The sequence below is a fragment of the Anser brachyrhynchus genome (assembly GCF_964034855.1).
Source record: "Anser brachyrhynchus genome assembly, chromosome: 3".
NCBI classification, from domain to species: Eukaryota; Metazoa; Chordata; class Aves; order Anseriformes; family Anatidae; genus Anser; species Anser brachyrhynchus.
In genome coordinates this window covers 116978732-116991279 of record NC_137696.1, presented here as the reverse complement: position 1 = coordinate 116991279, position 12548 = coordinate 116978732, and the positions used below count along the sequence as shown (strand labels likewise).

The window sequence follows — 12548 nt, the reverse complement described above, 5'->3', positions numbered from 1 at the left end:
ATCTTGTGATCCAGACACCATGCTTGGGAGTAATAATCCCCTAGGTTTTGTAACTTTCTGAGGTTCAGCTTATTCACCTCTCTTCCTTTCTCATTTTTTAAGAATGTCCCATACAGACTGTCTCCAGAAGTTCCAGACAAGTTTCTCAGGGCAGCCTTTCCCATGCAGCAAGTCTTTAGTACTTACTCAGTTTAGCTGTACAAGTTGCCGGTGGCATGGCTTTTTCTGATTTCCCTGAAAAACTATTCTGTGGTCTATTCAAACTCAATGTAAGGTAGCTTTTTTTTTTTTTTTTCCATAAAGTTGATAAGTTGTTTATCTCAACTAACTCTATTGCCTTTGAAAAAAAAAAAATCTATTCTTTAAAATTCTTGATGCCTTTCCATGCATCATTCTACAACCCCCACTCCCACATAATCACAACTTTGTGTAATTAGCACTTTCATCCACAATCACACTTCCTGTAGCCCCACAGCTATTATGTTCTTGTGATAAAAACACTTTCTACTGTGACATTCTTTGCCAGCATGAGTTCACTGTTCTACCTGAGCTGGTCTTGTTTCCCACACCACCGTCTGCTACCCAGCCATCTTACACCTACTTCTTTCTCTGGGTAGGCACATAAAGATTTGTCTGAAACAGACAAAATCCCTACTTTCTAGCTTTCTAACACAGGATGCCATGGCCCTTTCTCCACTCATAAACTAACACACGACAATCCTCTTCATGCCCACGCTTGAACTCTTCAGCACATCGGCCACATCTACATTGCCAATAGGGAATGCTCGCTGGCACAAGCTTATTCCTGGAGCATGCACAGGAACAGCTTGGGAGACTACGTTACCTCAGGCCAGAGGGATGCCGAGAATCCTTGGGACCACGCAACAGTCAAGTTACAACATCTGTGCCACTGACCTTGATTTCTTCGAGTATTTGGATAGACACACTAGAAACCAAACAGTCCAAAATTATTTCTTCAGAGTGAAAAGGTGTATCCTCTCTTCTGTTCACAGGGGTCTCAAGAATTATAGACTTTCATTAAGAGAAATGTATAGTAAGAAATATTTATTCACATAAAATGTACCTGAACAAGGAATATGGATCATGGGAATTAGAGTCAGCAGGTAGTGGTTTACTTCATGTAAAATCAGAGAGGGCCACATTCAGCATGATATCCTTGGTCTGGGGCCCATAAACAAAGCTTTTTTTAGAAAATTTTTGCAACACAGCACGACTCTAAATTCCAAAAATCTAAATGAATTCTAAAAAGACATAATTTAAATCACCTGCATTCCTCAGATCATGGTGAACTTATTATTTCTATGCTTTAAAAGCTCTTTTAAAAACACTCTGTTATGATCATGAGAGATGTTGAATTAGATGAAGGGAATGATGTCTGTGCCTCAAATAGATGCCAAAACAGAATAGCTTTAAAAATATTTAAGAAAAAATCAAAGGAAGCTATCGTGATAGATTTTGTCCTTTTATATACCGTAACCTTCTTCAAAATGCATCTTCCAGATCGCTTTTATCAGTGGTGTCCTGAGTGCTCTCATTGCCTATTTCTATGTCCAGTCTGTGTCTGAATCAAACACAATTCTGGTTCTGTTAATACTAAATAAAGATAATTATGGGTTGTCAAAAACACTCCGAATGAAAAGTATGTTTCCTTAGAAATATTTTTCAATAGAAAATTTTCAGTTCTTTCAAAATATTGCTTTTTAAGCAAAACTGAATGTTTCCTTTTATTTTGAGCAGTAATATTTAATTCTTTCTGTGATTCTGTGATTTCTACTTTTTTTCTTTCTCATTTAATCTTTTTGAGGCAAAACACATATTGACAAAATAAGTTTTGGTGGAGATTTTGAACAAAAGAAATTATTTATCAATTTATTTTGATAAATTGTTTGTGTTTTTTTTCAATTCCTATCTCTTAATGCCTTCCTTTATCATTATAGTTCTTTACCATTGATGACTCTTGCTGGGAAAATTTTTAGAGACTGTAGAGTCTTTGCACACCGTGATTTGAGAATGGATTATTGTTTAGGAAAAAAAAATGATTGAGAGGGCAGGGAGCCTACACAGAAGAAATATTACAAGGAACTTCTATTCAAGTAGAGTTCTAAGAAAAGTTTTGCCTGATTAATGACTTCACATTTCAACCAATTTTTACCAGGAATGTAGGACTAGAAGGGATCACCTGTGCTACTGAATGTTGCTTCTGCAATGGGACACCAGATGAAAGATCCATTGCACATTGATTTCACTTGTCCTTCCTTTGTGTGACGCTTCACATAAAGCATCGGCAGTTCCTCTCGTACAACCTCAAAGAACCTGATGACCTAAAGTAGAAAACTCAAAGCTACAACTACAGTGAACCTCTGAAGGGAATGTGAAGGGACTGAATGTGTTCCCAATGTCCTGCACCACTTTTGTTATTTGGTATTTAATAAATAAAGATTTACTGTGACTCAAGCTCAGTCTCTGCCATTTACCTACTCTCATCTAATTCGTCATGCATAAGAACAGATGAATCTTATGAATCCAGAAAGCAGATCATAACCTACAGTGCAGAAGAGAGGGTGAAAACTAGTACCTGTCAATCTAAGCTGAAGACTCATACCATCATGTCTTGAACATGTAATGGCTCCAGGGAAACCAAGAGAGCCTATTTCTGCTCTTGCACGAAGGTCAAAGGAAAGCAACTCTCCTCACACAATCCCCAGAAGTTATCTGTGGATCATCAGGGAAAAATCCACCCTCCTTTAAGCAACCTCAAGCCCAGAAAGATATTAATATACAGTGTGATCAAGTGACTTGGTCTTGTTTTCAAAGACATCGAATCTCCAAGAACTTGTATCAAAAACTTCATTTCCAGTCTCCTTAAATTCTACTATTTTGGTCTACAATTCCTTTCATTAGTTTACCAAGCATCATCTTAAAACAATGTCCCTTCCTTCTCCAGTCTGCTATGTGGAAGACGATTCCAATAATTCAAAATTTTTCTATTTTATTTTTTTGTTGTCGTTCATAGACTTGCTGAAGATTAATTTTGATCTTGTATACATCTTATCTTTTAACTTCAAAACTTTTTTCCTATTTGATATTTGTTCTCTGAAGTATTTGCAGAAAGTTACCTTATCACTTTTGATACTCAGTTGTTTAGGTTAAAAAGGCAAAATCTTTTAGTCTGCCAAATAAGGTATAACCAATGAATGCCATCTTAAAATGGAAAACACATGAAGATGAGTAAAATCCTTCACAGTTCGTAGCCATCTTCCAGCTAAGGAAGGCTGTTTTCTGTCTTCCAATTTAGAAATCCTCTATTTATAGCAGAAGTTTTTATTACTAGTTTCTGAGTGCCCAGTCATTTGAACCTCTAGAGTTTCATACTTCTTATTTCAGTTGCCTGAGTCATCTGATACTCCCCTCACCCTTTTTTTAATGGATGATTCCCACCCCACTCCCTGTTTCAGCACTACCTCCCAGCTTTATACCCATTTATGAATTTCAGAAGCTCATATTTAGTTCCCTACATTTAGGTCATCAATGAATACATTAAACAGGATCTGTCATAGACTGATCCCTTGAGGATACTAGCAGTAGCCTTTCTCCATCCCAGTATCCCCTTTCTGCATATCCTCTCCTTTCAACAGCTCTTTAATCCACCCTACTTTCCCTACTAATTGTCGTCATCCCACCTATCATACGAATTTCCTATGCAAGGTTGTAGCAAGTGCTTTTCTGAAATCTAAGTAGATAAAGCCTCTGCATTACCCTGCATAGGAAGGAAAGAAATAGAAAAAATAAAGATAATAGGCTAATCTGACAAAAATTACCTTTGATAAAACTCTGCAGTAATTTATCTAGTTTTCCATTTGCCTTTATTCCTTAATTATCTTTTCCTTCAAATACTTTTCTAGTTCTCTGCTTGGTAATAGGGCCGATTTTAGGTATAGACTGGGGTGGCAGCTGTCAAGGGGAGCCACTGTTTTGATGTCTGTTTACCTTGCCCCCCACGTCCTCTGTGTCTTGTCTCTGCTTCCCTGACAGCACTGGGAGCAGGAGGCAAGAGTGGGTCACGGCCAGCTCCTGCTCTCGGTGATAGTGGAGAGATGGAGGTAGAGGAAGAAAGCAGAATGGGGCCAGACTGGGCAAAAAAATAGAAAAAAAAATAAAATTAAAGGAGCTCCCGGTCATAACAGAAAGAATAAGAGGGTAGTTTCAGAGAAAGTAGGAGACTGTGTTCTGTGCCGTTATGGACTGGAGAAAGAGAAGTCCAGCCAAAAGAAGGACACCCTATGGAAATAAATCTTATCCTGGAAGAAGGTGAAGGGAGAGGAAGGAATATATAAAGGGATGGTGACACAGGAGTACATTTTGTATTAATGGGATATATGAAAAAAAAAAAAAAAAAAGATGAGGCTCTGGGGAGGTGAAAAGCCTGAGAGCTCTAGTTCTGACTTTTCATAGACCTGGTAAGGCAGGCTATGTCCTCAGCACATAGTCCATGCTGAGCCTGCACCAGTATCCTTTCTGTGGGATGAAGGGTTTCTCAGGGAAAAAACAGCGATTTGATCGGCACAGTAGTGAAAGAGGAAAAGCACCTGAGACCTATGGCACTCAAAATCTCACTTATCTCTTCCAGTTGTCTCTATTTCACCTGAAATTTTAAAAACTCTTCCATCCCCTCCCTTATTGTCTACTCTGTCCTCCCAAAATCCTCCTTCGCACGATCACAAAACTGAAATATCCCTACAAAGAGGACAAAATAAATATCCCTGATCCTCACCCAATGCAGTGGCAAAATTCAGTTTTGCTCACAATTAAGAAGCCTTGAGATGGCTCTAGAGAGAAGTAAGAAAACAGTAAATTGTGGAGGATAATGGGGACTTATTTCAAAAAGATTGGTATTCTCTAATTGTGGGATCCTACTGCACCCATTATGTTTTAATGAACATAAAAGTTCATTAAAATCCTTTCTGCTGGACTTGGTATTTCCTGCACCAGTTCCTTCAGTAATCTAGAATGGAGATTATCTGGATTTTGTCACACTGAGCAATCTAAGCTTTGCTTCTTAGAGCTAAGTTTTGTTTCTTCTGCTTTGCTTAGAGCTACTGCATGTAGTGCAGTTACAATGACTGACTTATAATTGTGTGTCAGAGATAGTATACAATATACAAAACAAAGGGTTAACACACTAATCTTCTTGCATTCAAACAGAAACACCCCAGTGGAGCCAGTCACTGAGATAATGAAATTATAGCTCAACAGGAAGATCCTGAGAAAGCAGTGTAATGGTTTTAATAAACAACGATTGCTGATGTTGGGGAGGGAGCCTTTCTAGAGGCTTAATTAATCAAAACAGCTAGGGAACACCTAAGCAACTGCTATAAATATTCCAAGTAATTGTTCTTTATGCAAGTACTTTACCGAGCCAGGATATAACTTCCTAATTTAGCTAAGGCACGATAAAGAGGCTGTATACAATGTCCATACATTCATAAAGCCATAGATATGTTTTAAATTGTTTAACAAAATTATTACTCTGTTGATTGGCTAGGAAATATGATTAGGAAAGCAAAGTCTATCATCTAAAATGAGATGTTATTTGTATCATTTCCCTGCAAGGGAATTTACAATAAGAAGTTGTATCTGGAGGTTGCATGCCAAGGCACTTGTAATAGCTTGGACAATGTTTTCAATGGCGTCTTTTCTTTAATAACGAGTGATTATTCTATCCTATAGGAGGAAGGATTCATTCAGGCGAAAACCTGGTTCAGAGCAGTATTTCTTCCATGTACCCATGCACTCTCCATGAGAAATGTACCACTCTAACAACACTTTTTATAACATCCAGGCGTCAGCGGAACCAGCTGTCGAGGCTAATGGAAGTACACAATCTTCCTGATGAATTCTGGAATAATCCAAAGGAGAAGATGATGACAATTACCTTTGAGACACCTGCCTCTAAAATGGCACATGCTCATTTTAAACAGCCTGTAATCTCACCTTGAGTGACTGCCAGGCTTCATTTGGATCCTTCATGTTTAATATATTATTTAGATTGCATGGTTTTAGGCCTGAAAGGAAGCAATTTAGATTGAAATTAGCACTAGAGTGTGGAATTATACTGACAGACAGTGGAAGTTTAGACAGTTATTTCAAAAATATCACTCTCTGCTCTATATGTGCCTCTATGGTACTAAAAATGTTTAGAGTGTTAAGACATCGCAATTAAATGCTCAGAAGTAACAATTCTTAAATTAAGATGTCAGGCTCTGGTTTTTCTCCTTTCCTTGTTTTCAGGTGCATTACCAGCACTGGAATATCTCATGAACCTCTGGCTGTTGCCCATGATCAAACTGAGAGAAATGCAGGGAGGGCCTGTAAGGCTGGCCAAGGGAGAGGAGGAGATAGATCATGAGAGGTAAGCAATTGCTCACCTCGAGGTACACCTCTAGAAGGTGGCTCAGTCAGTCTAGGAAATGAAACTTAAGTGGAAAGATAAAGCTAATTAGAAATTAGAAATTAAAGGGAAAAATGGTGAAAGCTAAAGATTAATGTTGGTAAGAGAACAAATCAACCATGAATACCTCGATGCTAGAGACTGGAAGGAATGTCCTAACTCAGTATAGCCTCTTGATGACAGTCACAACAGCAGAAACCTGCCAAAATTTTAACTCTCTTATTGCAGCAATCATAACTGTAACACTGCAACAATGGCACATTTCTCATTTTAGATCACGTGGAATGCAGCCCTAAGTCCTTTAAGTTTTGATTTTGGAAGAGTTTTGATGATTATTGTCCAACTTTTCTTGCAGAAAAATGGGTCTGGAAACTTTTAGCCAAACTGGTGAAAGTTTCTCAGTAGAAGGTAGTATCAGGAGCACTTTGATATCCAGAAATGTATCTGTTAATGGTGTTCACTATGTGTCATGATATATGGAATTGCCATTCATCTTAAACAGCAGGCAGTTATTCAAGGAAACTACAATTTGCAGACACTGACAAGCTCTCATGCATGAGTTCCAGCTTCATTTCTTTTGCTTGCTGGGGACCACATACCAAAAGCAGACCCCGATAAATCAGTTACATTAGCATCATCTGGAGGTGACACAGGCATGGGCACGCGTGATGAGATATCTACAGAAAAGCAGCAGGCAGACTTTCTAGTCAACATTGGTTTTAGTTGCTTCTCTTAGTCTAGCAACATTAAGTCTGTTTTATCAAAATGCAGCTATATGGCATTTATCGTTTAACCATCCATCCATTCTTTTTTAAATGGTGCTCACATTACTATCTATGCACCAATCTTAGTTATACCTCCCATCTGCAACTTTATACTGTATATTTAAGTTCTACAGAGAGTAGAGAATTTTTGCACTTAAAAAGTCTTCTAATTTACTGTTTTTTAACATGCAGCAGCTTCTACAGCTTTTTTATTTTAGACATTTCTTTTCTTTTCAATCCAGCCAACCTTCAGTGGTAGTGTGTATTTTAGGAAGCTGTACAGCCATCTGGAAAGGCTTTTTTTTTATTTAATTTTTTTTTGTTATGTTTATCCTTTGCACTTTTCAGATTTCTGTCAACGTCCACGGTAACAGCTGCTATAATACTCTCGATCCTTGTGTGGCTTGAGAGCTGCACAATCCAATGTGGTTTGCAGTCTAGACTTCAAGCAACCACCAATTTGTAAGACCGATAGTTATTTTTTTGCCTTTAGAGACTATTATATAGGTGTCATTTCTCTGTCCCTTTTGCTTGTGGTTTATTTCAAGGTTGGTTGATCAGAAGACTTTATGCATTGTTTTTTCATGCTCATATGCATATATATTTATATATATTACATATATATAAAAAATCCTGAAGATGTTTTGCATTACTTTATTACTTTTTTTTTTTTGTCTAGCTGCTATCATCTAGCTCATAAATGAAATTATTTTCCTTGTTTGGAGAGCAGAAACTCTGAAGGGTGTTGCAATTCATGTATACCTGTATTTTATTTTTCATGAACTGTAATAACGTGCATAGGAACAGCATGATTCACCCCCACAGAATTTAGAATAAATAAAGAATGGTATCACCTCCAGGTAAAAGCATGAAAACTTTTTCAACAGGTAAACTCAGTAAATAAAGTGATTTTTTTTAAAAAGCAGCTGAATATGAGAGAGACATTTGTGACAGTGAAATGTGTTTCACATTTGTGAAACTGAAATTTGGGAATGCCTTGTCTCCTGAAAGTGCAAAAAAATTTCCTAATGGCTACAAAATATTTTGAATCAAGCTTCATAAAGATTTCATGTAATGACTGGAAGGAAAAATGTTCCTATAATTTTCTAGCCTGGGATTCAGGAATCTAATGGCATGTGATCTATATTCACAGATGAACTTGCCTGACTTTTAGGGACCTTTGCTCCAGAGAACATCAATAGCTTGGAGAAAGGTGTCAGAGTATTCACAGCTGAGCAAAGAGCTACCTGCATAACCAACAGCAAAAATCAAGGTGGGATTTGTGCCTGAAATCATGTGTCTTGGAGGCTTAGTTGTTTTATACCTAGATTTACCTCACAGATCTTTTGAGGCATGCAAGGCAGGTGCCTAGTCTAATCTGGAAGCCGATGTTCCCTTCATGGTCACTGGAGAACATGCAGAGGGATTCATCCCACCCTAAGGCCTAAGCAAGCATTTAAGGAAACTTCACTGGCAAAAATCTGTACAGCTGGAGGATTATACAGAGATTTTAATGACTGTATACTTGGAATTCAGTGTTTAATTTCAACCTGCTAAAAGACAACTTCTGCAACTAAGTCTGTGAGCTGGGACACTGAGTCTCTGAACCCTATCTGTCCAGCAAGGATACCACTGTCCCTTTCTATTACAAAGTTTATGTGGAGAAATATATTTCTGTGATTTATTCAGATTTTGCAGAAATGTACACGTATCAAAGAGAGATACTTTACATCAAAGGAAAATTGAGATTCTTACTTGGAACTTGCCTTCCAGCTAGCTAGACTCTTCAATTCACCAGTGAGGACTTGACTCTTCCTTTCCACATATTAAACAGAAAAGCCAAATTGTGGCCAGTAAATTTTTATGACCTTACTCTACACCTCTGTATCAAACTATCATGGCAGTGGCTCTGAAAAATATTAGCATGGATGTATTAGGCAAAAGCCTCCTTAAAATATTTTATTTCTCCAAAATTTGACCAGCTGCAAAAAACATCACAGGAAGAAAAAAAAAAAAAGCCTCATGAATTGCTACCCAGTACAGCATGTTGAACTGTAGGCCCAAAAACGTCAGCATATCAAGGAAAATACCTCTAGGGAACTCTAAACATCATCCAACAAAGAGAAATTTTGTATACAATGTAAATATTGGACTGTCTGTCTTTTTATATTGTTATTGCTTAGCTCTTTACTGTTTAACCTATGTGGTACTGTACCTGTCAGTCTCTGTTGCACCTGAAAGTTTCTGTAAACAAACAGCATTATGATAAATCTCTTGAGTTTCCCTGAGGCATTTTTTCTGCTGCTGAAAGCCTGAGGTCACTGTGCAGTCAGTCCTGCAAATGTCCCCCTTGACTATCAACTAAGAGGGCACGAGTCTGGATGCTCTGACGCTGGAATGCTTTAATAAAAAACTCACAATACAGAGCTTTGGGAATCAGCATCTTTAGCAAGTTTGTGAAATCCTTTCATTTCTTCTAAGTATCAGGGAAAAAAAAATCATGTGTCAAACTGTCAACGTGTAAAAGAAATTGTCCCTGAGCACACTGCTGAAGAACGGATATGTAGCGCGAGTCACACTACTTTATCGCGATCCGCTGACAATTCATGTGAAGGCACATGCCTCCTCCAAGACTGAAGCTAGAGTGAAATGAATTACCAGTTTGGATTAAACAGGTAAATAAACTTGGACATTGTTTTTTTCACTGTTAGACTGGAGGTCAGATCCAAACAATCAAGGGAACAGTAGCACCTAAAAAAAAGATGTTGAGATCTTGCATAGTGATTCAGAGAGTGTAAGTTAGTCATGTTAGTCTCTTGATGTAGCACTACACCTAAAGAACAACCCTTATAGAGCTACCCTACACACTGATGTGGAGCCCTCCAGAGCCGGACAGTAACTCCTTGTCCTGTCTGACCCAGGGCTATGTGCTAGAGGTAGGATACATCTCCCTAACTTTAAGCATCTTAAAGTCAGTTGTCTGTCTTCATGTTACCTTTAAAATCCACACAGAAAAGCAGGATGTTTTTTTACCTTCTGTTACATGAGGCGAAGTGTTTCCCTAGATGTGCCCATTTGTATTTGTCTCCGCTGACTTAGGCTTGCATGGATAATTTTCATATGTGCACATCATTTCAGGGAGACAAAAGCTGGCTTAACCTATTTTCCATCAAGTTACATAGCTGCATATATACTCATAGTACTAAGATGTCACTTATTTGCAGTGACTGGACCATTATGGGAATTACTAGTTTTCCTTTTCTTTTTTTCCATGGACCAAAAGAGGCAACTTCTGTTTTTCTCATTTATCAATGAAGTTCTTCTGTATTCCTCAATGTACATCACTCTAAGAGAATTCCTGGTATTCCTGAGATTATAACTCATGAGAACTATCTGATTTGAGCAGGCAAAAATAAGTTTTGCATATTTTGAGCAGATAACTTTATCTCAGAGTAAAGTTTAAGTCAACAACTGCAGTGTCTTCACCCTGATGGGCATCTAACCACCATGCCGCTCTCATTCCCCCTCAAAAGGAGAGAATATGATGGAAAAAGAGTCTCACAGGTTGTGATAAGGACAGTTTAATTACAGGAAAAGAGACAAAAACAAGCAAAAGCCACATGGAAACAAAGGGAGAAAACACTTATTCTCTACTTCCCCTCAGCAAGTGATATTCGACCACATCTTGGGAGGCAGGCCTCAGTACGTGTATTTGTTGCTCATGAAGACCATTTTCCTAACGAGAGACCCCCTCATTAGCGCCATCCCAAACAGACCAGCACAACACCTGAATGGCTACGCCACAGATCTGCTCCCTTCCTCCCCTCCATCCCCACCCAGACTGAGATGTTTACGGGAGGTCAGAACCCCGTCTTGCAGCTTCGTTTTCAGAACTACCTTGTGTCACAAAATGACTCGCCCTTCCTATTTTACAATTTATATGTAGGACAAGTTATATTATATCCTATATCATGACATGTACAGGAACGTGAATATATTCTACTTACAAATCTTAACCACGAGACATGAAAACACCATTATGCCATGTTTTGTTTTGAGACAAGCAATAGAGAAACCATTACTACATATAAACTATTTAGACAAGTGTGTAAAGGAAATAATATTGTTAGACTTGCAGAAAATCCCTGAAAAGTTTCCACGGACCTACAAAAAGTTCTTGCTGTGTAACCGAAGTTACATCAGAGCTTGTGGGAAGTGGAAGAGAAGACACTGCTTGTAACACTAGGAGGACATTGGCAAGATCAGTATAAAAACATTGCTGTTTCTTTGGATAACTTGGAACAGCCAAAAGACAAATTTGATGATCAAGGAAGACTCATTCAGCCCACGTTTGCAAGCTAGCCAGGCATACAATGAACTATGGGATCCGTTCTGACACTCTGAAATCTCCCTGAGTCAATCTGTGAGGATTTGCAACACTCCATCACCCATCTATCTCTGTGTCCTTGCCCCACTCACAAGGCCTCCACAGGCAGCTACCTGAGAAGCAATGTAGAGACCTATATAAAAACCAGGTATATAGCCAACATTTTTTATTACCTCTGCTAACAAAAATTGACATAGTGCAATCTCTTCTCCTATCCTTGTATTTTCCATGACTGCTCACTGCAGACCCTGTAGGATACATTTACACTGAACAAGCCAGTAAACTATCACAAGCTGTATGAAATCTGAACCCCCCCAAGATCTATTCCAAAATGGCCATCGTGTCCTTATAAACAGTACACATTTACAGCCATTCAGGAAGCCCAAACATGCAACCGAAGATCTGGGTGCTTGCTGGAACCCCTGGACATCCTCACTGCTACAAGAAGATAGAGCAATCAAAAACATTTTTAATATGCTGGAAGTATCCCTGACACAGATACATGCGCAATGCAAGCATCTGCCATTCTCCTTCTCTCTGCTACTGCTTTACCCAAAGGTACTTCCACCCAATGTAGATGGACAATTCCTACAGACCAAATGCCGCTCTCTCAGCTAAGTGTGCTGCAGTCCTCTCCAGCCAAGCCCTTTGGGGTGTCCAAGAAATGCCCTGCACCCATTCAGGAAGAACAACCTCATACTCTTCATACACCCTCTGCCTGCATAGATGGTGCTGCTTGCAACATCTCATGCCTAGTAACAAGGTTTATCTGGCTCTTTATGATCCAAAGAGAAAAAAGTATATATATTCATGCAGACAAATGAAGCATATACATGTGTCTTTATAGAACTGAATATCCTTCTTGTGCAAGTCATTTTGTCCTTTAATATAGGAAATAAGAGCCTTCACACAAAATGGTATCATGCAG

General features: G+C 38.5%; 1 protein-coding gene across 16 annotated transcripts in view; it reads right to left on the bottom strand.

The window, feature by feature from the left end:
• The window catches only part of TDRD15 (tudor domain containing 15), a 125566-nt gene that overhangs the window by 88866 nt on the left and 24152 nt on the right, over positions 1 to 12548 (bottom strand). For all 16 annotated transcript variants that reach the window (XR_013948615.1, XR_013948616.1, XR_013948617.1 and 13 more), the window contains exons 3-4: positions 6013 to 6083; positions 845 to 5917 (exon numbers count right to left, since the gene is read on the bottom strand). The gene's annotated coding sequence lies outside the window, so the exon portion shown is untranslated. The remainder of the gene's footprint in view (positions 1 to 844; positions 5918 to 6012; positions 6084 to 12548) is intronic.